Source organism: Lontra canadensis, unplaced genomic scaffold, assembly GCF_010015895.1.
Source record: "Lontra canadensis isolate GAN:19392208 unplaced genomic scaffold, GSC_riverotter_1.0 scaffold37, whole genome shotgun sequence".
In the NCBI taxonomy this organism is placed as follows: domain Eukaryota; kingdom Metazoa; phylum Chordata; class Mammalia; order Carnivora; family Mustelidae; genus Lontra; species Lontra canadensis.
The window spans coordinates 1,770,558-1,796,908 of NW_022631031.1; the positions used below are offsets into that span (position 1 = coordinate 1,770,558).

The window sequence follows — 26,351 nt, forward strand, 5'->3', positions numbered from 1 at the left end:
AATATCTCCCATATAACAGCTCCTTGCCACAGAAGGGGATCTCATCAGTCTCCTCAGACCTGTGTTGTAATAACGGTTTTCCATAAGAAGACATGTCTGAATCATCTAGACCAGCAGACTTTTCACCTAATTATGCACACAGTGTTTTGCAGGTTACAAAGCTCTTTCATGCATGCTATTGTACCTCAATTTCCTTGCCATTCTCATAACAACTCTTTGAAAGGAAGGAGGAAGTTAGTAGCCAGGGGAGGAACTGGCTATTTTCAGGCACAGAAGAAGGTGCTGGGAAACTGGAGTAAGCATCCTCTTTCCCAGGCTCTTTTCCTATGACCCCTTCTTCCTCTCTATGGAAGTTTTTCCTCAGCTTCATTAATCTAATACTCTCTTGATTTTCCTCTTACCTTTCTAGTCCTTCTGTCTCCTTTGCTGGTTCTACTTCCTTTCATGCATTAAAACTTTTAATTCTTTTGAAAAGGCAAAAGCTGAAACATCCAAAATGATATTTTTTATGTAACTTATTTAACTCAGAATGTTATTTTTGCCATGTGAGAAACATTTTACTTTTAGGTTATTCGACATAAAAGTTGAAATTGGAAAGAAAAGAAAAGCAACCAAAAGCCTGGTAGGTTAAAAATGTGCTGAGATAGTCCCTCAGAATTTGAGAATAGAAGTGGTTTCTTAACAAATGGCAGAAATACTCTGCTTTTACTAATCCATTTAAAATCTGCTTAAACCTATTTCTAATTGTATTTAAAAAATTTTTGCTACATTAAATTAGTGGATACAATTCAGTATAATAATAACCATTTGTAGATAAAACTAGGAAGTCTAATTGGAAATGCTAAGAACCACTTGGGTATGTGCAAAAAGTAGACCATTATTTCCCTGCTAAGTCTGTTTGTCCATGTTATTACTGACAAAAAGGGGTCAGATCTGGGAGATCTAATATCCATATATATATAAACACTTTTTAATTTCATTTGAAATGAATGTTATTCTTTACCTTCCCATGGGCCACTTAGCTAGTGGGTTAACTTTTTAAAGTGTGTGGGGGGATGAGAGATGGATAGGAACAGATATGGGGGGAAGAGAGGGGGAAGGGTTGGGCGGGCAGAAGTTGTAGCTACAACCAAGAAGGGTTCTCAAATCTTGATCAGTTCTTTAAAAAAAGTATGTTACTTTTTCATCAGGATAAAGGAAAACAGTATAAATAATTTAGGGAACCCTACATGAATACTTTAAAAAGAATTAGAACACATCCTTCTAATTGTAATTTGGTCTGTTTTTATAATTAAAAATTATAACTTTTTTCTCATGATGAAAGCAGTCCATATTCATTTAATTTAGAAAATACAGACAAGCATGGAAGAAATCACACCTATGATCCTACCACCTAGAGATATACTTTGTATATTCTTCCATTCATTTTGTACTAAATGGCATCATAGTATACATCCCATTTGTAACTTGTTTCTTTCATAGAGAAGTACTGTTACTATCCTTTGATAAGAGTATTTAAATCTGAATCTAAATCTATCAATATCTAAAACATAAAATTGATAATCCTCAAAACTCTAGTTTCATTACCAAGGAACTAATGAAACTTAAGTTTCAAGGCCATTTATACACACTGGCACAGGCTACAACTATGTTCACATAATCACAACATGCTTTTGTAAAATTTGCAGAAGTAAGATATTAATTTTTTTTTTTTTTTAAAGAGAGCCCTCCCAAATTTTATAAGCATCAGGTCTAACAAAAGTTGTATCTGTCTCTGGTAATGAGTCCTTTCCCTTCCCACTTTCATTCATTCAGCAAATATTTTTTAATATTTATTATGGGGTGTATGCTGTTCTAGGTACTTGAGACACATCAATGAACAAAACTGACAAAGATTTGCTTTCCTGCAGCTAACTCTGCAATGAGGGAGGTAGACAGTAAACATAAGTAAATTATGCCAAATGCTATAAAATGATAAGTGCTGTGGAAAAACAGTAAAGAAGAGGATAAAGGGGATTAAGAATTTGACAAAGAGGGGAAGTCTGGTTTAAAAAGATGGGTTAGGAGGAGCAAGATGGTGGAGGAGTAGGAGGCCTAAATTTTGCCTGGTCCCAGGAATTCAGATAGATAGTTGTCAAACCATTCTGAACACCTGCAAACTCAATAGAAAATCAAAGAGAAGAAGATCAGGAATTCTAGGAACAGAAAGCTGACCACTTTTTGGAAGGTAGGACATGCCGAGAAGTGAATCTGAGGCAATATATAGGAAGATAGACCTCAGGGGGAAGAGCCAGCTCCCGGCAAGTGGTAGAGCAGTGGAGCACAAAACTGGAATTTCTATAAGTCTGCTCCACCGAGGGACATCACTCCAGAGGCTAAGCAGGGTTGGAGCCCTCGCAGGGACAGTGTGGTCTCAGGACCCGAGGAGTCACAGAAAGACCAGGGGATATCTGACTGCAGCAGAGCTCCCAGGTATTGGAGCAAGGAAGCTGGCTGCAGAGATGGAAATGAGGAGGGGGTTTTCAGCTCAGGTTACTTTAAATTGTGATCGGAGGCACAGTCGGGCCACTGCTCTTTGAGCAGGGAGCCTGCAGGTGGCAGATCCGGGAAGACCCTCTCCTTCCTCCTCTGGGAGCAGAGGAGCAGGAGTGAACTGCAGGAATCTGCTGGGTTTGGAGACTCCAAACTGGGCTGTGCATCAGAGATAGAAACATTGGGTCACAGGCTGGGTGAGATTGGAGTGTGGCCGGAGACCAGGGAGATGGGAGGGATTGACTGCTTTTCTCTGAGGGTGCCCTGAGGAGTGGGGAGCCACGCTCTCGGCTCCTATGGGCTGGAGATTGGGAGGCCGCCATCTTCATTCCTGTCCTCCAGAGCTCTATGGAAAGCATTCAGGGAACAAAAGCTACCAAGAGCAAAACAGAGCAGGTTACTTAGCCTGGGCCCTGGCAAGGGTGGTGAATTCCACCTCAGGCAAAGACATTTGAGAATCATTGCAACAGACCTGTCCCCCAAAAGATCAGCAAGAACATCCAGCCAAGACCAAGTTCACTAATCAATGAGAACTGCGGAATTCCAGAGCTAGAAGACGGCAACACAGAATTCATGGCTTTTCCCCCATGATTCTTTAGTCTATCAAAGTTACAGTTTCTTTAATTTTATTTTTCTTATTCAGTTAAAAAAATTTCCTCTTTCTATTTTAACCTTTTTAAACGATTTTATCTTATCATTACATTTTTTTAAAAATCTTTTACAATTTTCATTGTCATACTCATATTCTAGCCCTTCATTATATTTAACCTTATTTTTTTGTATACCTATAGGTTTTTCTTTCTTTAAAATTTTGGATTACAGTTTCTTCTAACAGCTCAAAATACACCCTAAATCTAGCCCATGGCTTTGTTATAGTATCCAGCCTGATCACATTCTTTCCTCTTTTTTTCTTTCCTTTTTCAATCAACTTCTTATCAATTCCTTTTTTAGAATCTTTTAAAAAATATTTAATTTATTTATTTGACAGAGAGAAAGAGAGAGATCACAAGTAGGCAGAGAGACAGGCAGAGAGAGGGAGGAAGCAGGCTCCCTGCCGAGCAGAGAGCCCGATGTGGCACTTGATCCCAGGACCCTGAGATCATGACCTCAGCCAAAGACAGAGGCCCAACCCATTGAGCCACCCAGGTGCCCTAGAATCTTTTTAAATTTTCATCTTTCAGTCATATTCTATCCCTTCATCATTTTTACCCTTATTTTTGTGTGTGTGTATTATATATATATATATATATATTTCTTACTTTAAAATTTTGGGAGGCAGTCTCTTCTAAGATTTTTTATTTATTTTATTTGACAGACAGAGATTACAAGTAGGCAGAGTGGCAGGCAGAGAGAGAGAGGAGGAAGCAGGCTCCCTGCTGAGCAGAGAGCCCGATGCGGGGCTCAATCCCAGGACCCTGGGATCATGACCCAAGCCGAAGGTAGAGGCTTTAACCCACTGAGCCACCCAGGCGCCCCGGGAGGCAGTCTCTTCTAACAGACCAAAGTACACCCCAAATCAAGTGTGTGGCTCTATTCTATTCACCAGCCATATATATATATATATATATATATTCCCCCTCCTTTCTTCTATCTCTACAGTTTTGGATCTCTTCAGATTTGGTTAGTCTATATATTTCTGGGGTTGTTGCTATCCTTTTAGTATTTTGTTCTCTCATTCATCTACTCTTATCTGGATAAAATGACAAGGTGGAAAAACACACCTCAAAAAAAAAAAAAAAAGATAAGGGACAGTACCGAAGGCTAATCAATACAAACATTAGTAAGATGTTAGAACTAGAGTTCAGAATGATGATTATCAAGGTGCTAGCTGGGCTCAAAAAAAGCACAGAAGATACTAGAGAATCCCTTTCTGGAGAAATTAAAGAACTAAACTCTAACCAACTTGCAATCAAAAAAGCTATTAATGAGGTGCAATAAAAAATGGAGGCTCTTACTGCTAAGATAAATGAGGCAGAATAGAGAATTATTGATATAGAAAACCAAATGACAGAGATTAAAGAAGCTGAGCAAAAGGGAGACAAACAAATACTGGACCATGAGGGAGACTTTGAGAGATAGGTGATACTATAAGATGAAACAAAATTAGAACATTTGGGATCCCAGAAGAAGAAGGAGAGAGAGGGGGCAGAAGGTATATTGGAGCACATTATAGTAGAGAATTTCCCCAATATGGCAAAGGGAACAAGCATCAAAATTCAGGAGGCACAGAGAACCCCCCTCAAAATCAATAAAAATAGGTCCACACCCCATTATCTAATACAAGTTTCAGTGATAAAGAGAAAATCCTGAAAGTAGCTCAGGATAAGAGGTCTATAATACACAAAGGTAGAAATATTAGATTGGCAGCAGACCTATCCACAGAGACCTGGCCAGCCAGAAAGAACTGGCATGATATATTCAGAGAACTAAATGAGAAGAATACACAACCAAGAATACCATATCCAGCTATGCTGTCATTGAAAATTGAAGGAGAGGTAAAAAGCTTCCAGGACAAACAAAACTAAAAGAATTTGCAAACACCAAACCAGCCCTACAGGAAATATTGAAAGGGGTCCTTTAAGAAAAGAGAGTGCCTAAAAGTAACATAGACCAGAAAGAAACAGAGACAATATACAGTAACAGTCACCTTACGGTCAATACAATGGCACTGAATTCATATCTTTCAATAGTTACCCTGAATGTAAATGGGCTAAATGCCCCAATCAAAAGACACAGGGTATAAGAATGGATTAAAAAACAAACAAACAAAAAACAAAACAAAAAAAAAAACAAGTCTCAGGGGCGCCTCGGTAGCTCAGTGGGTTAAAGCCTCTGCCTTCGGCTCAGATCATGACCCCAGGGTCCTGGGATCGAGCCTCGCATTGGGCTCTCTGCTCAGCAGAGAGCCTGCATTCTCCTCCTCCTCTCTCTCTCTGCCTGCCTCTCCATCTACTTGTGATCTCTGTCTGTCAAATAAATTAAAATTTAAAAAAAACCCCAAAAACAAAAAAACAAGACTCATCGATATGCTGTCTGCAAGAAACTCGTTTTAGACCCAAAGATACTACCAGATTGAAAGTGAGGGGGTAGAAAACAATTTACCATGCTAATGGACATCAAGAGAAAGCTGGGATGGCAATCCTTATATCAGATAAATTAGATTTTAAGCCAGAGAATAATAAGAGATGAGGAAGGACACTATTATCATACTTAAAGGGTCTGTCCAACAAGATCTAACAATTTTAAATATCTATGCCCTGAACATGGGAGCAGCCAATTATATAAGCCAATTAGTAACAAAATCATAGAAACACATTGGCAATAATACAATAATAATAGGGCGCTTTAACACCCCTCTCACTGAAATGGACAGATCATCTAAGCAAAAGATCAACAAAGAAATAAAAGCTTTAAATGATACACTGGGGGCGCCTGAATGGCTCAGTGGGTTAAAGCCTCTGCCTTCAGCTCAGGACATGATCCCAGGGTCCTGGTATCGAGCCCCACATTGGGTTCTTTGCTCAGCAGGGAGCCTGCTTCCTCCCCCGCCCTCTCTGCCTGACTTTCTGCCTACTTGTGATCTCTGTCTGTCAAATAAATAAATCTTTAAAAAAAAATAAATGACACACTGGACCAGATGGACATCACAGACCTATTCAGAACATTCCATTCCAAAGCAACAAAATACACATTCTTCTCTAGTGCACATGGAACATTCTCCAGAATAGATCACATCCTGGGTCACAAATCAGGTCTCAACTGGTACCAAAAGATTGAGATCATTCTGTGCATATTTTTAGATCACAATGCTTTGAAACTAGAACTCAACCACCAGAGGAAAGTTGGAAAGAACTCAAATACATGGAGGCTAAAGAGCATCCTACTAAAGAATGAATGGGTAAACCAGAAAATTAAAGAAAAATTAAAAACTTCATGGAAACAAAAGAAAATGAAAACACAACTGTTCAAAACCTTTGGGACACAGCAAAAGTGGTCCTGAGATGAAAGTATATAGCAATACAAGACTTTCTCAAAAAACAAGAAAGGTCTCAAATACACAACCTAACCCTACACCTAAAGGAGCTAGAGAAACAATAGCAAAGAAAGCCTAAACCCCGCAGGAGAGGAGAAATAGTAGTGATCAGAGAAGAAATCAATGAAATAGAAACCAAAAGAACAGTAGAATAGGTCAATGAAATTAGGAGATGGTTCTTTGAAAGAATTAATAAGATTGATAAACCCCTGACCAGACTTATCAAAAAGAAAAGAGAAAGGACCCAAATCAATAAAATCATGAATGAAAGAGGAGAGATCACAACCAACACCAAAGAAATGCAAACAATTATAAGAACATATTATGAACAACTATATGCCAGCAAATTCGACAATCTGGAAGAATGGATGCATTCCTAGAGACATATAAAGTACCAAAACTAGACCAGGAAGAAATAGAAAACCTGAACAGCCCCATAACCCATAAGGAAATTGAAGCAGTTATCAAAAATCTCCCAAAAAACAAGAACTCAGGGCCAGAAGCCTTCCCAGGGGCATTCTGCCAAACATTTAAAGAATAATTAATACCTATTCTCCTGAAACTGTTCCAAAAAATAGAAATGGAAGGAAAACTGCCAAACTCATTTTATGAGTCAGGCATTACCTTCATTGCAAAACCAGACAAGGACCCCACCAAAAAGAATTATCGACCAATATCCTTGATGAACATGAATGCAAAAATTCTCACCAAAATACTAGACAATATGATCCAACAGTACATTAAAAGGATTATTCACCACGACCAAGTGGGATTTATTCCTGGGCTGCAAGGTTGGTTCCACATCCACAAATCAACCAATGTGATACAATACATTAATAGAAGAAAGAACAGGAACCATATGATACTCACAATAGATGCTGAAAAAGCATTTGGCAAAGTCCAGCATCCTTTCTTGATCAAAACTCTTCATAGTGTAGGGATGAAAGGTACATACCTCAATATCACAAAAGCCATCATGAAAAACCCACAGGGAATATCATTCTCAATAGGGAAAAACTGAGCGCTTTCCCTCTAAAGTCAGGAATATGGCAGGGCTGTTCAGTATCACTACTGTTATTCAACATAGTTCTAGAAGTCCTAGCCTCAGCAATCCAACAACAAAAAGAAATAAAAGGCATCTGAATTGGCAAAGAAGTCAAACTCTCACTCTTTGCAGATGAAATGATACTTTATGTGGAAAACCCTAAAGGCTCCACTCCAAAACTGTTAGAACTCATACAGGAATTCAGTAAAGTGGCGGTATATAAAATCAATGCACTGAAATCCATTTACCTCTATATACCAAGAGCAAGACAGAAGAAAGAGGAATTAAAGGGCCATTCCCATTTATAATTACACCCAAAAACACAAGATACCTAGGAAGAAACCTAAGCAAAGAGGCAAAGAATCTGTCATCAGAAACCTATAAAGTACTCATGAAAGCAATTGAGGAAGACACAAAGAAATGGAAAAACATTTCATGCTCATGGATTGGAAGAACAAATATTGTAAAATGTCTATGCTACCTAAAATAATCCACACATTTAATGCACTCCCTATCAAAATACCATTTTTTTTCAAAGAAATGGGACAAACAATCCTAAAATTTATATGGAACCAGAAAAGACCCCAAATAGCCAGAGGAGTGTTGAAAAAGAAAACCAAAGTTGGCAGCATCACAATTCCAGACTTGAAGCTTATTACAAAGCTGTAATCATCAAGACAGTATGGTACTGGCACAAAAACAGAAAATAGATCAATGGAAGAGAATAGAAAGCCCCAAAATAGACCCTCAACTCTATGGTCAAGTAATCTTTGACAAAGCAGGAAAGAATATCCAGTGGAAGAAAGAGTCTGTTCAACAAGTGGTGTTAGGAAAATTGGACAGCCACATGCAGAAGAATGACACTGGACCCCTTCCTTATACCATATACAAAAATGGATTCAAAATGGATTAAAGACCTCAATGTGTGACAGGAATCCATCAAAATCCTTGAGAAGAACACAGGGAGCAACCTCTTGGACCTCAGCTTCAGCAACTTCTTCCTAGAAATATCGCCAAAGGCAAGGGAAGCAAGGGCAAAAATGAACTATTGGAACTTCATCAAGATCAAAAGCTTTTGCACAACAAAGGAAACAGTCAACAAAACCAAAAGGCAACTGACACAATGGGAGAAGATATTTGCAAATGACATATCAGATAAAGGGCTAGTATCCAAAATCTATAAGAACTTATCAAACTCAACACCCAAAGAACAAATAATCCAATCAAGAAATGGACAGAGGACATGAACAGACATTTCTGCAAAGAAGACATAAAATGACCACCAGACACATGAAAAAGTGCTCAACATCACTTGGCATCAGGGAAATGCAAATCAAAACCACAGTGTGATACCACCTCACACCAGTCAGAATGGCTAAAATTAACCAATCAGGAAACAACAGATGTTGGCAAGGTTGTGTAGAAAGGGGAACCCTTCCACACTGTGGGTGGGAATGCAAGCTGGTGTAGCCACTCTGGAAAACAGCACAGAAGTTCCTCAAAAAGTTGAATATAGAGATACCCTATGACCCAGCAATTGCACTATTAGGTATTTACCCTAAAGATACAAATGTAGTGATATGAAGGGTCACGTGGACCTGAATGTTTATAGCAGCAATGTACACATAGCCAAACTATGGAAAAAACCTAGAGGTCCATCAACAGATGAATGGATAAAGAAGATATATATATATGTGTGTGTGTGTGTATACATCTGTATGTATATACATACATACACAGTGGAATACTATGCAGCCATCAAAAAGCCCCAAATCTTGCCATTTGCAACAATGTGGATGGAAATAGAGGGTATTATGCTAAGCAAAATAAGTCAATCGGAGAAAGACAATTATCATGTGATTTCTCTGATATGAGGAATTTGAAAGTGAGGGCAGGGAGTTATAGGGGAAGGGAGGGTAAAAATGAAACAAGATGGGGACATGGATTTAGACAAGCCATAAGAGACTCTTAATCTCAGGAAACAAACTCTGGGTTGCTGGGGGGTGAGTCAGGGGAGGAATAGGGTTGCTGGGATATGGACATTGGGGAGGGCATGTGCTATCATGAGTGCTATGAATTGTGTAAGACTGATGATTTCACAGACCTGTACCCCTGAAACAAATCATATATTATATGTTGATTAAACAAAAAAGATAGGTTAAGCCTCATAGAGAAGAAGGTTTTTAAAAAAAATTTTTATAAACATATAATGTATTTTTATCCCCAGGGGTACAGGTCTGTGAATCGCCAGGTTTACACACTTCACAGCACTCACCATAGCACATACTCTCCCCAGTGTCCATAACCCCACCCGCCTCTCCCGACCGCCCCCCGCCACAACCCTCAGTTTGCTTTATGAGATTAAGAGTCACTTATGATTTGTCTCCCTCCCGATCCCATCTTGTTTCATTTATGAGAAGAAGATATTTGTGCCAAGACATTGAACCCATTTTTTAGGAATATTTGCACATCCTTCTAATTACATTAGCTATACAAGAAACTTGTGAGTTCTTCCTAATGAAAAACTACTTTCAAACTGTATAACTTAATAGGCTATATGAATATAAATCCTGAAATTCTTTACTTGTTATAGATAAAAGTTTTTGTTTTACAGTTAATTAATGTGATGAATAAAATAGCATTATGGGGTCAAGAGATACAAACTTATAGTCATAAAATAAATAAATCATGGGGATGTAATATACATCGAAGAACAATCTCCATGATGTACTCTTGGTTTACTTAGAAAAGTAAGGAAATGTGACAAAACATTTGTTTAAGTGTTCAAGTTCCTCATCTTAAAGAATTTGCTGTATAACACCTAACCCTCAGGTTGGATGACTCATGAAGTTTGTTTAGAATGATTTTTAAAAATGCACTGGAATTGTCATCGAAATTTCTACTTTTCCTCATAGCCTTTTAATTTTGTCATCTTTCTCTTTCTGCTCATATATACATGCAGGTTTTTCTCTTCCTACTGTCTGTACAGAAAGAGGAAAAGTTGAGAGCAAGTTCAAAGAGATACCTAAGTGGAAATTTCAAAATTGATATAAATCAAGAATAGATCATTGATGTGGAAACCAGTGGAACAATGTTATTATTGTTTATATTCAGAAAATATCGGCAAAAAAAATACCTGACCCTGTGGACTAAACTGTGAGCTACTGAATAAGCAATATTTTTGTGGGCACTGGACTTCTGTTAACTTGTTTACTTTATGATTATAAAACTGCTTATTAATGTTCTCTTAATGAACTCCTTAAGATCAATAGTTATATCCTTGATATAGGTATGCATCCTTGTTTTAACAGGAACTTGTGAAGCACATGAGCAACTTGTTACACTGTCACTTTGACTATAAGAAGCAGCCCACACTTCCCTCCTGTATCAATATTGACATCTGTAAACAAGACTAATAGTACATATCAAAATAATAAGTGATTAGTCCTGTGAGTAGGCATGTGGAAATTATTTATTGTTTTTCCCCATTCTAGTTGTTAGCCAGAGTTTGCTTACCTGAAAAAATCACAACTAAAATGTGTGTTCTGTTTCATGGGATAAAAAGAATGTTTTAGGCACAGTGTCATGGGTTAACTCTCACAATACTTCTGTTAGAAAAGCAAGATCATCCCCATTTTTACTGATGAATAAAGTCATTCCCTGGGAGGATAAGCAAGCAGTGGAAAGAGGATTCAAACTCATCATCCTGACACCACTCTACAGGCTTTTTCTGCAATGCTTTCCTCCTTACCTCCTTTTCAAAGCTTTGTGTCCTTCCTCACAACACTTCTTACTTCCAGTTCTGAGCCAAAGCACTTATACAAATACATTCACAGACACTTGCTTATCCATAATGGGTTATTTTCAATGTCTTCTTTTGAGCATCCCCAAAGCTGATGGAAAACGCTGCTTCTGATCAGCCTTTTCTATGTTACATGGCCTTTCCTCTCCTTTTAACCTAAAGTAAGCCCACAAACATATTTATAGCACTGAAGGTCATTCTTTTCTTTACCTCTGTTTCTCCTTTCTACTTCCTATTGTCTCTTCTGGCATTGGAGAAACACTGGAGAGCATATCCTTACAGACACACTCTTTCTTCTTCTTCTTCTTCTTTTTTTTTTTTTTTTAGTATGACTTTTTAAAAAAAATTGATTGTAAAAAGCACATGATGAAAAATTCACCTTCTTAATCATTTTTAAGTATACAGTATCTTTACTATGTTCACATTGTTGTGTAATCTCTAGGAGTTTTATCTTACAAAGCTGAAGCCCAAGACCCATTGAACAACTCCCCATTTCACCCTCCCACCCCAGTCCCTGAAAACTACCCTTCTACTTTCTGTTTTCATAATTTTGACTACTCTAGACATCTCATATATGTGTGATCATACAAAATTAGGGGGTTTTTTTGGTGACTGGCTTATTTCACTTAGCATAATGTCCTCAGGGTTCATCCGTGTCACAGCATGTGATAGAATTTCCTTCTTTCTAAAGGCTATAGTATTCCATTGTATATATTTACATTTTCTTTATTCATCTATCAATGGGCATTTGGCTCCTTCCACCTCTTGGCTACTGTGAATAATGCATTGTGAATGCAATGAATATGGGTGTGTAAATATCACTTTTGCATCCTGCTTTAAGTTCTTTTAGATATATATCTAGAAGTAGGATTGCTAGATCATATGGCAATTCTAATATTTCATTTTTTGAGGACCCTCCCTATTGGTCCTACATCTTTGTCAATACTTGCTATTTTCTATCTATTTTTTAATTTTTTTGATAGTGGCTATCCTAATGGCTCATTGTGATTTGTTTTCCATTTCTCTAATCATATGTAAGTACGCACTACTTTTTTTTAAATTTAAAATGTTTTGTTTTTATAATTAAGTACATACTATGTGCTTGGTATGCTGTTAAATGCTTTGCATGCAATAGCTCATCACTTTTAACAACCATCCTATGGCCTAGTGGTATCCTTACTTTGTGTATGAGGGAACTAAGAATCAGAGTTTGACTAATTTTCCTAAGGACAGAGAACTACTAAATGGTGAAGTCAGTATTCAAAACCAGGTCTGATACCGAAGCTCACATTTCTAACAGCTGAGTTACTCCCTGCTTTTTGCCTTATCCATTATTCCCCAAGGCAATTCTTGGTGATGAACACAGTTCTACACAAAGGAAAGGGAAGGTAACATTTGTTAAGTGCCTGATTTGTGCTAGACACTGCTAAATGCTTTTAGATGCATACGTGTGAGTGTATTTTGGAGGGAAGTGAAAGAGGGAAGTCCTAGCATTTTACACATACAAACTTCTGTTTTGTTTGCATGGGTGTCATTACAAGTCACAGGACACAATGGAAAGAATGTTGAGTTTGTATTTCTTACTATAGCCTTTGTAAATTTGAAGACCATTTTTTACTATTAAATGTATTAAGAAATATGCAGGAATTCAAGATAAATTCCAATTCCAATTAAGGAATTGATTTTATCCCCGATATTGCCAGGAATATTGCCAGGAAGAGTGTACACAAACAATAAACTACAGGAAAGAAGTCTTTTTTTTTTTTTTTAATTTTTTTTTTTTTTTTTATTTTTGAGAGACAGAGAGAGCCCACGAGTTGGGGGAGGAGCAGAAGGAGAAGCAGGGTCCTCACTGAGCAGGGAGACTGACATGGGATTCAATCCTAGGGCTCTGGGATCATGACATGAGCTGAATGCAGGTGCTTAACTGACTGAGACACCCAGGTACCCAGAGAGGAAGAGTCTTAACTACAGGTAAAAGAAAACAAAAATATATGTTATAAAATATATGAGTATATAATATAAACAAAAATATATGAGTATATAAATATAGGAACTACCAATTAGCCTATCCTCTCTAACACTTGCTTTTAATTTCACCAGCCCTATTTTCCTGGTGTAAGTTGCCTACAACTGTTGCCATGTTGTCTCCCATATTCTACTCTACCCCATGGCTGCACTTCATGTTAGAAATAAAAACAGTGGGTCAAGAATTATAGTATTAATTTTGCTAACATAGTGATGAATTCAGAGCCATCTCTGACATTAGAGATGACCCTGAACACAAGAAATTTGAGTCACAGGAATCCATGACTCTTGACTGCCCATGGTAATATCTAATATTTTAACCCAACCTTCATTTGGTCATGAAAAGCATCAAGAGAATGGAAAACTAAAATTATTTTATCTGTGCCTTTCATTTAAGAAACATATTAACTCCCAATGCCGATTTTCTGGATTGAAATGCTTCGGGATGTATTACTGCACTATTTCAAATTGGTAACACCAATCATAAACAAAAACATCTTTAGGTAAAAAAGCACAAATCTTCTAATAAACTTATGAAAGAGGAGATAAAAATATCTCTTGGTATTTATAATATTCATTGAGTGCTGCCAACATTACAGGAATCAATAAGGTAGCTAGTTTTTTAGCCAAATGTGATCACCACAGCCTGTATCACTAATGTGTGGGGGCACTGTTGTACACTCAGTAATGTATTTTGTATCACAGCCTTGAGCGTAAATTCATGAGCCAGAAACAGTATGCCATATTACCTCAACTTTTCTAAATTTTAGAATAGCTGCATTGAAATCAAACTACCAAGTAAAATGCTGCTCATAGATATCCTATCTCATCATCTGGAATCACAGCCATCTGTGAAAAGCATACCCAGATTTATTGCTGCATTTCTACTACCCATTGTGTCTGTTCTCTTTATCAGAGTTCTTTTACTTTCTTTTCTTCTTCTGATTATTTCCTTCTTTCATCTCTATTAATAGTTCAATATCTCTTTAAAAAGATTTATTTATTTATTTACTTATTTTCTTAGTAAGTTATTTGGAGGGGTGGGGTGGGGTAGAGGGAGAGAGTCTTAAGCAGACTCCATGCTAGGAGCAAAGCGTGACTGGGGGCCGATATCACGACCCTGAGATTACGACCTAAGCCAAAACCAAGTTGGATGCTTAACCTACAGACCCACCCAGGCACCCCAATAGTTCAACATCTCTTAATTGTCCCTGAATGAAACTTCATTACCTCTCTTCTGAAGAAAAAGTGGCTTATGATGGTAAATAAGAATATATTTCAAGGGGTGCCTGGGTGGCTCAGTGGGTTAAGCCTCTGCCTTCAGCTCAGGTCATGATCTCAGGGTCCTGGGATCGAGCCCCACTTTGGGCTCTCTGCTCAGCAAGGAGCCTGCTTCCTTTCTCTCTCTGCCTGCCTCTTTGCCTACTTGTGATCTCTCTTTCTCTCTCAATCTCTCTCTCTGTCAAATAAGTAAATAAATAAATAATATTTAAAAAAGAATATAATTCAAGAAAACAAATGAAAACCACAGCTTTGCTAAGCGATTAGTACTTTATTTCTTATTGTTTAGTTTTAGTCCTTAATTTTTATGTATTACTCACCAGCAAGATTGTATAGTAAGCCTGGCAAAGCACTTCATAACACAGCAGCAGGTTCTGTTAATTATTTCAATGAGGAGATACAAAAGTTAAATCTAAAATGTAATGTGTGGGGCACCTGGGTGGCTCAGTGGGTTAAAGCTTCTGCCTTCAGCTCAGGTCATGATCCCAGGGTCCAGGGATTGAGCCCCGCCTCGGGCACCCTGCTCAGCAGGGAGCCTGTTTCCTCCTCTCTCTCTGCCTACCTCTCTGCCTACTTGTGATCTCTGTCTGGCCAATAAATAAATAAAATCTTAAAAAAAAAAAGTAATGTGTGTTGCAAAGAAGGTAACAGTTTTTGAGAGTCAATGACTTTCACATGAATATTTTTAATGAGGCATTTCAATAAAATTTTTATAAATGAATTTTAGTTAACAAAAAATTGCTCCTATGACATAGAATTGGTGCTATTGATATTTCTAGTTTATAAATGAGAAAACAGTAGTAAAGTTAATGGATATACCGAAGGTCATATGGTTTATAAGCAACTACATGCGATTTGGCTATATGAATAAGGATGTCATATTCCAAAGTCCAACATATCATACTACTAATGCTATATATATTTTTTGAGATTATTTATTTATTTGACAGAGATCACAAGTAGGCAGAGAAGCAGGCAGGGAGAGAGGGGGAAGCAGGCTCCCTGCCAAGCAGAGAGCCTGATGCGGGGATCCATCCCAGGACCCTGGGATCATGACCTGAGCTGAAGGCCGAGGCCTTAACCCACTGAGCCACCCAGGCGTCCCTAATGCTATATTTTATTATGTTATTTTCATTTAAATATTTTGTTATACAAATATTTCTTGGTTTTATATAGATATCATTTTTGTTATCCATATAGTTGTCCACCAAGTTAATGGATATTTTCTCTTGTATGTTTTTGGTCTTGCAGATAAAGATATAGTTGACATTGTCACACATATATTTTCATTTTTGTTAAATTTTAATCTTAGAATAAATTCCTAGATATATAGGTATTGGGTCAAGAATGATTTTTTTTTCAAGGGGCGCCTGCATAGCTTAGTTGATAGAGCTTGTGGCTCTTGATCTCAGGGTCATGAATTTGAGGCCCATGTTAGGCATGGAGTCTACTTCAAAAAATTAAGAAAAAAGTTTGGTTTTTTTTTTTTTTTCAAAGATTCTCTCTGCTTTTCTGGGGTTTATTTTAAAAATTTAATAAGAAATCATATAAATAATGCATTAATATATACTAGTTAAAAATTCTCAAGAAATTTAGTAAGGCATTCCTAGATAGTATATATTTTACTCACTCTGATTGGCCTTGGTCTTTCAAGCTGTTACATACATTAATCCTATAATTGAGAGCCTGACATAGAGCCAGTATCTGAAGGAATGATGATGAGTTGGAAAATGTCTTCCACCAGAAGATACATCATAGCTACCATGCCTTACCAACACAAAGAATGAGTAGTGTTATACAGATAAAATTTGAATTTATTGGTATATATTCGCAATGAATATAGTCATGCTTGCTATATTAAGATCCTTTCTTAAGAAACTTTTATAAGGTAGTTACTCATGGATTATTATTTACGTCTTATCAACTCAGACTTTAAGTTTTCTTTTTATTTTTCTTTTTAGAGAAGGAAGTGTGGGCGGAGGGGCAGAGGAAAAGGAAGAAAGGGAATCTTAAGCAGGCTCCATGCCCAGTGCAGAGCCCCATGCGGGGCTTGATCTCACAACCCTGAGATCATGACCTGACCTGAAACCAAGAGTCAAATGCTTAACCAACTGAGCCACCCAGTCACCCCCAGCCTTTAAGTTTTCTCCTCTGGAAAACCCTACCCAGAAAAACCCTTTAAAATAATGTTATTTCTCTTAATCATGAGTACTCCTCAGCTTACTCACCCTCGTGACAGTGATTCTTTCCTTTATTCAATAGATGATTGCCAAGTCTTCTAGATGCTAAGGATAGAGTACTAAGAGACAGACAAGATTTCGCTTTCCACAGAGCTTCTATAAGATTTCTTCTTCTATAACAATTCTATAATTGTTGGAGAAAGCAAATACAAAGCAAACAGACATTTTAGGTTTATTCAATACTATGGGATTATATGTAAAACAGGGAGATGGGACAGAGATAGTCTTGGGCAATGAGTTGGGGAAAGATGGCTTCTATCTCAAGATGCTAAAGAAAGACTTCTCAAAGTATGTGAGGTAAGATCTGAAAGTTGAGGGATAAGCAGGTCAGGAAACAATAAATACAAATGCCCTGGAGAAGCAAAAAGATTTGCCCAGTAAAACAGAAAAAAAAAGCCAGAGGGACTGAAATATAGTGGATGTGGCAGGAGATGCGCTTGTAGAAATTCTCAGGGCTGATCACATTGGGCATTGTGTGACACACTAAGGAATCTGGATTTTATTTTGTTTACAAGGGGAACCTGCCTTTGAAGGAGAACCAAATGATGTGCTTCGTTGTTTTAAAAAACCATCTGGCTGCTCAATGTCTTGTCCCAAGCCAATCTCTACCCCATCTTGTGAAGACATCTAGTGTGTAGCACACAGTAAGCACTGAAAAACTAAGTGCAAGTCATCCATTTTATGTTCAATATCTTCTTATATAATCTCTTTTTTGACTATCCCTTTTTCTCGTGTTTCCCTAACCACAGGGAAATTTCCAATTCAGGACAACTTAGTTAAAGCATTATTTACTGTTTCTGGGAGCCTTCCTATCTTCAGACTCTACAGCTTGTTTATCTCTGCTCAGTCTCTGGCCCAGGCTCGCTCTTAGGTGCCTCACAGAACAGGAATCTTCCCTAAGGTGCTGTTGTCCTTTGGGACTCAGCAAGAACTAGGCCCCTGCATTCCTTCTCTTAAAGCTGGGTGGAGATCAACATTCTCATGTAAATGAATATAGAAAATGAGTGCAACGAGCAAAATATTCTTGACAGTAACAGTTTCTATAAGATGCACATCAGATTTACTCACTTTGAAGAGAAGAGCAGAACAGTATGAATCACTCCACCTGGATCCTGCTTAAACGGCAGAGAAGGTGCCCTTTGATTGGGCCCACATACAAGAGCCTGAAAAATGGATGTGAAGAATGAGAGGTGTTAGCTGTCATCAGATGCTCTGCAAACACAACTGATATTTCTTATGTAAATATGTAAGGCAAGAAAAAGAGAGAAATTCAGATGGCACACATATTGAGGTACTTTTTTTTTCTTCTGAAAAATCAAAGACCACACAGGAACCAGACAGTAGAACTGGAAATCCCCTTGTATTTACCTTTTTTTTTTTTTTTTTTCCAAGTTGCTGAGTAGGAGTGAGAAAAAGGATGGAAAAAGAGCAGATAGGACCAAGTACTGTCTACTGAGATTTAATGCAACCACTAAATAAGACAACCAAAAGAAAATGAAAAATGGGAGCCAAATCCTATCTTACATGGACAGAAGCAGAGCTCAGTCATTACTAGCTAGAGGATGTATGGCAAGGTGGAAAAGACATTAAGACTGGAGTCTGAAAGGTCAGTCCTGAGCTCTACTGTTTACTGATATGACCTTGGATAAATCTGTAGGTCACTTTGAATGTGCTGGTTTACTCAATCTGAAGATAAGGATAATGATACCATTGATAGCAACAATTTCACAAGTTTGTTATAGCATAAGATAAGATTAGGAAAACTAATTTGTTATTATCATTTTAATAAAAATACCCAAGACTCAAATGATGGTGGGAACTGCTCCATCCTTCCTACTCATCATCTAAATTAGAAACATTTTCCCAAAATCTCCTTCCAGCACACCTACACCCTAATCTCCTCTTCTCTCTTTGCAATTACTTTGCTGAGCACCTTTGTGAGGGCCCATCATTATTCTAGCCAGTTGTGGAGTGGCCAAGCAAGAAGGGATCTGATTTTAAGGACACTGGGTAGGTGGTATGTATTAGCATTGATTTTTTACAGCTTGTTTTGCTGTGTTCATCAGTTGGCTCTTCTCCCTGTGGATTCATTCACTCAGCAGTTTTCCACATTTTCACTTTGTTTTGCAATTATCCTGACTGACAACTATTTGCAGTATGTGATGTTACTAAACAGTTTTCATGCAAACCCTGCTTTCCCACATCCTGGAAAAGATTGACTCTTTTAGAGTCCATTTAAAATGGGCCACATTTATGCATTAACTAGGGAAAGACAAACATGACCAAACAGAATCTCTATTTTAACATTTGAAATCCCTGAAATAGATTTATGGTAAAAACAAGACCAAGAGATAATCAAAAGGCTTGGCTATTGTTCATTAGTGACACAAAACATAAGAAGTTATTGATTTTCCTTAGCTGAGCTTTGAAAACACAAATAACCCACAGCGCATTTGATTTTCTTACCTGGATGCTATAATGATTGATGAGTTCAGTTCACTGACACAAGCATGACACTGTAATAGGAGTCTTTGAATGTGGCTTAGGGCCTTATTACCAAATGTCTGGGGGGCAGGGAGGGAATAAGAAAAGAAAGTTATTAGTAAAAAGAAAACTCATTATTGAGAATCTAGTTCATTTTTAGTGCTGATCTCAGGATATAGAGATTTGGAATGAAATGGACCCGATACTAAATAAACTGATGATCCCTATTGTTCATGTAGAGAAGTATTAGTGAACTGTAAGCCAATTAAAACCTAAAAGAAAAATAGTATCCACATCATACATGTTTACAAACATTTCTCTAGATTCTGTTCCCCACAATTATCTAGTGCTGAATTGATAAATGCATACTAGGCCAAACTCTACTCCCACGTGGGTCCTCATAATTTTCTTCTCTATTTTTTTCTAGATTTTATAGGAAATTGGGATCTCTATAAAAATGCAGCAGTTTGGGAATCAGATTTAGGGGTATCTAAGCTAGAATTTTTTCAAAGGCAGAAATAAAAGGTTAAAAAATAAAAATAGTGAAACAAGACTGTATGTTAGTTATTGTAGACAAAATCAATTCCTCATACAAGTCTTAGCAGCCAGCCTCCTCACATGAATTTGATATAGATGCAGTCTTAGCTCTTTGGGCAGGGAATTGGATAATTTAACTCAGGCCCTTGGAAACCATTCAGGTCACCAAAATGGTGACATAACCATGGCTGGAAAATTCCCATCTCAGCTCTGGTGACTACCTTGGCTACAAGCAGATTTGGCAGGGAGATCCCATGCCTGTTTTTGTGGGTCCGCAATAAGTTGCCATAGAAGCTTCTTCAAGGATGGTAGAGGAGACAACCTCTTTCTTCTAGACCCTTTTTTAAAGGGTTCACTTCATTAAGCCAGACCCACCTGGGTCAGTCTCCCTTTTGATCTCAGGGTCCTGGGATTGGGCTCTGTGCTCAGCTTGGAGTCTGCTTGTCCCTCTCCCTCTGTTCTTCCCCCTTCTTGTGCTCTCTCTCTCTTAGATGAATAAATAAAATCTTAAAAAAAAAAAAAAGAAAGAAAAAGAAGAAGAAAAAGGTGAAAACAACTCTCAGAGGACAGCAGAATGAAATGGGGACCTCAGACCTACTACTGCAAAGAACAGAATTCTGGCAATAACCTATATGAGCAAGGAAATGGATTTGCTTCTAGAGTCTCTAAAAAGGAATGTAGCCCTGCCTACATCTAGATTTTAGCCCTGTGAGCTCTGTAACAGGTGTCTTACACATAAACATAAAATACATCCACACATAAAATCATAAAGTCTATTTTCTGCCATAGTGTGCTATGCCAAATGAGTGCTAAATATATCAACGTGGTCATATCTTTTAAAAAGTATGTTGACAGACAACCAGAAACTGCAAGTAGATATGTATAAGGTAGTACTATTTATGAAATGACACAAATGTGGAAATATTCATATGTTGTAAAATTTTCTTAAAATATGCATGAGGCGATTCATGTTTATATCAGGACAGTTATTTATTCTAGGAAGAAAAAGGTGGTGATGAGAGGAAGATGGAAGAATGAAGCTTTAGTTCATTTTATACTGTTTTATTTCTTTAAAAAGAAGTCTGAAACAAATATAGCACCTAGAATGTGTGGGATATGGAGTCCTTGTTATATTCTACACATTTGAGATATTTCATGACTTGAAAAGGGGCAAGTTTTCTGGGAAGAACTAACATATTTAAGGAATGACCAACTGGAAGAAGTGGCAGAAGGTGAGAGAAGTGGTCCTTATTAGGTCCACGGAGGCATTTCTTGGGTGGAAGAGTATTCAGGTCTAAAGCCTTGATTATGGTATCTCTGTTGGGGAAATAACCAGATACCCCTTATTCTGTCTTCTTTTGTTTACCATTTATGTTTCAGTGCAGATCTCACTAGTGGAAGAAAACATGTTTTTCACAAAATCATGGAGGCCCAACAACAGTTCTAGATCTCCTCCTTAGTGAATAACATGGTACTGCATTCTGATTTTATTTATCAGTCTTAGAATCTGTGGGTACCACTTTGATGGAGGGATCCACTCTCAGCTTAATGCCAAGGCCCATGTCTGATTTTATAAATCTGAAGGCAGAACCTGAATTGAGGTAAGGGAATGCCAGAACATCTGCCATGTATCTTGGGAAACAGCCAACTGGCCTTCTCCTGGCTATCCTGTCAGTTCAACTTGTGTCTGTTTCTTCCTAATTTCCACATCATGTTTGGAACAGATTTTCTAGCTCCTAAGGCCTGACTATTTTTGGTAGACATGCACATTTTGGATAGTTGTTTTGGTTTTGGTTTTCTCCTTTATTCCTAATAAGATCTCCTTAAGGGCAAAAATGCTTTTTTCCCCCCACTTTTTTTTCTCTCTGAGAGGAAAATACATGCTTGTTGAAAGATAATTTTGTGAAGGTTTTGACTTAATTGGAGGTATTACTGGTGCTTCTTCGGATAGAACTAATTTTCATGGCTTAAAAGTACATTAGTAATATGTAAAACAAACACTATGGCCAGAAGATTTTTAAAAAGTACATATCTTACAAAAATAGCAAGCTCATAAGAAAAGCTATATTCAGCCCATGATGGTATTAATGTTGACTTTAGACCTGTAAGTACCAATTCAAAATGCTCTACACTTCATTGAATTTTCGGTATTGATAAGTCCTTATGAATTTCACCTGAGAGCCACTCATTTAATGCCTCAGAAAATGAAAGTTGGCATATTTCAGTAATTTTCTCAAATGGCTCCACACTGCTACAGTAGAATTGGAACCTAAATCCAACTTGATATTCAAGTGCCTTTTCCTTAGTCTGTTACTATGGTGTTTTATTTATTTGTTTGTCTTAATACCTATCTAAGATTTTGAAGATTTGCATTCAGGATGGGGTGTGGCTCCTCAAGGACAAGGGTACGCCTTGTTGGTCTTTGTTTAGCTAATGCTTAGCATGTGGCAGGGCCAGAGCCAGCATTTGTCAAATGAAAGGTTTCATGAGTGTCTTTCCTGGGTAACCTTGAGAAATCACTTAATCTTCCCAAGTCTCACTTCCTGATCCATAAAGTGGGCATAAAACTCACCTTATTTATGCTATAGGATGTTTTTGAAGTATATATTTGTTTGCTTATTAAGAACATTTTTATAGTTTTCCAAAATGGTAACTTTACTATAATATGCATAATTACCATTTTGAAAAAGATATATCTATATATTTGAAAAAAATACATGCACTTTGATATATTGATATGTTAATATTTTAAAGCTTTATATGTATCAATTATTATATATTTATATACCTGTATTAGCTAAATACAAACATAAAAAAGTGTATTGTTAAATCTTTTACCGTAAATTGTTACATGAACGAACAAAAGGATAAAGGATTACAATTAGAGCTTGGGTCTTTTTTTCTTTTCTATAAAATGACTGAGTTATTTTATGCCTGGAATAGTAGAAATTCCTTTTAATCACAAACAACTGTTAGTGCTTTTTGATATTCTCTCAAATCATGTTTTCAAAGATCCCTTGCTTTTTAAAAAAATATTTCTAAAAAACCAATTATTTCTAATAAACGTTGTTTATTGTTGTGCATTATGATAATGTTGCCTATAAATATTTCTTATCTTTAGGCATTTATGACTTATATCTTGTCTTCTTAAAAAATATTCTTGTTTTTGCCTATCTGAAATTCACATCCTAGTGTCAAAATTAAAAACAAAAAACAACAAAACCAAAAAACCTGTTAAGATGTCTTTTATGAATAAACAATATTTGGATTTACTTAAATGGTCATTAGGTAACATAGGTTGGTTTTGATGATTAAATGAGATATGCTGAAAAGCTATTGAAAATGTAAAAGCTGGACAGATTTACTTTTTTATGGTCAGAGCACTTAATAGTGGCTACATTTGAGACTCGGTGACGCAACTTGGAACCTACTAAACAGTCTATCTTAGTCTCTGAGAACTATATTGTAGGTTGATATTCATGTAATAGAGTAGTTCATATTTACTTAACTACTTCATGGGTATTTTTTGTTTATTTATTTACTTAGCATAAGCCTAGTTTTTAGTCTTACCTTTAAAAACAAAGTAGCCATTCCTAGATATAACTAAGATGAGCATCAAGATCTTTGCATCCATGAAGGTATCCTGAACTTTGCTTTCCTAGTTCACATTCCTGCAGTGCATAAATATTATGGTTCCAATAGAAAGAAGGAGCACAGTTAAGTGAAAAACAGCCTTATGCTGCTTATGTCACAGGCACAGCTTCTCACAAGAATCAGTATTCAGGAAGGGCTCTGAAAAGCAGAAAAGCCCATTGTTTAAAAAACAAAAATCTTACACTTACCATTTGATAAAGAAACAGTTTTACATAGTAGTTTTAAGACTTTATCCACTTTTGTTTTTCCTACCCTTCTACAACCCACGACTAAAGTGGCTTAGGACACCTGGATGGTTCAGTTTAGTGTCTGACTCTTGATATTGCCCCAGGTCTTGATCTCAGGGTTGTGAGTTCAAGCCCTACACTGGGCTCCATGCTGGCTGTGGAGTCTACTATAAATTAAAAAAAAAAAAAAAAGTGGCTGATGAATTTGGAAAAATGATCCTAAAGTAGAATTTTGTCTCAACACCTCACTGCATCTCACCAGGTTTCTCTTCTGCCTACACGGGGAAAATTAAACGCACCTGTTACACCATTTCAGGGATGACATTCACATAGAATGCTTCTCTTACTTTCTTGTCCTCATACCTTTGCTTGTGCTGTTTTCTACACATGGAATGCTGTACTGTATATGCCCTGCATCAAAATTCAGTCTTTCAAAGTCTATCTTGATAGTCATCTTCTCTAAGAAACTTCTGATCCCCAGTACAAATGTGAATTATCTCACATTTGAAATATTGTAGCACTTGTTTATACTTTTCTGATGGAATATCATTTTTGCTTATGCTATTCTTTATATATGTGTTACACTCTCAATAGAACATATACTAATTTTGGAAGACTTTATTTCAATGTCTCCATCATTTTTAACATACAGAAGATTCTAAGTGAATAGAATGGAACAGAATTAAACTTAGGACTTAGACTCTTAGTCCAGGTTCATAAATTATTAGGGGGTAATGAACCTGAAGTTTCCAGTTATTTTACATAAAATTTGTAAGTAAAAATCAAGATGAAATAAATGAATGTAACTTTCAGGGACATGAAGGCCCTAAGTTTAAACATTTAGTATTATCAGAAATACAAATGACTACTTTCCACAAATAGACTGGCCCTCAGCTAAATTTGAAATATTAGGTTGATAGGGCTTTAAAAATAGCCTATGAAGTCTCCTTGATTCGAGTAAGATTCCAAGAGCCTCTGAAAGGCAAAGTACTATACTCACATATGCAGGCAGTCACGATCCATTTCCCAGCCTCATTTTGGGTATCATAGTTTGTCCAAACAGGTGTGATAACGAGGTGTGGTTGCCTTTATGATCTGTCCTATTGGATCAATGAGTAAAGATGATTAAAATCAGGGGAAGACAGTAGTAAATCTATGAAATGCTTCCAAGATGTATGCACAGTTTGTCCCTGACTACCTGATGGACATTCCCAGCTGTGCATAACATAAAGTCCCAACAGTGAAAAAAGTCCAATGGTAGTCCAAACAATCAGGAAAAGCCTAAAGAAAGCACTATTCTAAGACACTTCTTGGGTGATACGAGTGTGCCTGAGCCTCATATGCCCCACGGTGAGACAGACGTTGTTTAGTACAGGGATGGTGTGCTTCATTTGGACTTTTTCTTCTTGGTCCTTGTCTTGCTTGTCTTCTGCTGGTTTTCCCTTACTGAGTGTGACATGTTTACCACAGCACATAGAAAAATGCCCAGCCACTTTGTGTTAGAAGCATATCTGTGAGGTGATGGGAAGAAAAAGAGATGCTATTCATGAGATGGTGTAAGACAATGGCAAAAACTTCTGGCAACTCTCAAACTAACAATAATGTGAAGAATGTTACTGAAATGCTGTCAATTTTCAACATGATCCACCCATTTATTTATTCATTTCCAAAGCAGTTAAAAAAACTCAGGAGAAATAGGTTCCAGGAATACAAATAACAAAGCATAGTCCTTGCCCTCAGGGATCTCAGTCTGCTGCAGAAATTTGAAACAAAAGATCACTTGGGCTGCAATGAGCTCATGGAGAAGCAGCAACTAACTTGTCTCTGGGACTATGAGAGTTTCCTGAGGGTTGGGAATGATGACTCAGAGTTCTTGGGTTGCATGAGAGAGTAAGTGGCATTCCAGGTGGTGTTCACCGCATGTGCAAGGCAATGACAAAAGAAAAACTGAGTAGTTTGGTGTAACTGAAGTGTAGAAGGTGATGTTAGGAGCAGAGCCTGAAAAGCTATGCAGCTGTTAACTTAAAGGGTTTCTTGCATAAGGAGATTGGCTTTTACCCTGTGGAAGTCTGGGGACCTTTGAAGATTAAACAGATGTGGCATAATACATTCTATTTTAAAAAGATGAAAGAAGTCTGGCATTGACGAACTGGGTATTCCTTTATAGTAATTTTTAAAAAAATGTATTAAGTCCCAACAATTCAATTTTGAAATCTCATTTCTACCCACTGCCATCCAGGCATCATATTATATAGAACAGTCTCTTAAACAGCTCTTGCTGTTCTAGCTCCTCTGCTGTCAACTTAAGTAATCTTCAAACATATAAACTATAGGACATGGTATAATTTCTCGGCTTGAATGTATCCACTGGCTTCCCTTACACTATTGTGACATTCAAACTCTTCCCTAAAGTCCTATGTAATTCTGGCCTCTTCTTACTACTGTGGCTTCAGCTCACAGCTCCCTTGTCCTTAGTCACCACCTCCAG

The 26,351-nt window shown here is 37.2% G+C and overlaps 2 long non-coding RNA genes across 3 annotated transcripts; both read right to left on the reverse strand.

Moving 5' to 3' along the window:
* Nucleotides 1-13,320: 13,320 nt before the first annotated feature.
* On the reverse strand, nt 13,321-17,833 carry LOC116874437. Its single transcript, XR_004383997.1, has 5 exons — nt 17,754-17,833; nt 16,950-17,085; nt 16,352-16,488; nt 15,042-15,095; nt 13,321-13,380 (listed from the first exon to the last, which is right to left on the reverse strand). It is a non-coding gene; the product is annotated as an uncharacterized LOC116874437 (long non-coding RNA).
* A 203-nt stretch (nt 17,834-18,036) lies between these two features.
* On the reverse strand, nt 18,037-24,938 carry LOC116874438. Of its 2 annotated transcripts, XR_004383998.1 has the most exons (4): nt 24,864-24,938; nt 23,553-23,653; nt 19,428-19,525; nt 18,037-18,124 (listed from the first exon to the last, which is right to left on the reverse strand). It is a non-coding gene; the product is annotated as an uncharacterized LOC116874438 (long non-coding RNA). The 2 variants fall into 2 exon arrangements; XR_004383999.1 differs by lacking the exon at nt 23,553-23,653.
* Nucleotides 24,939-26,351: the final 1,413 nt, after the last annotated feature.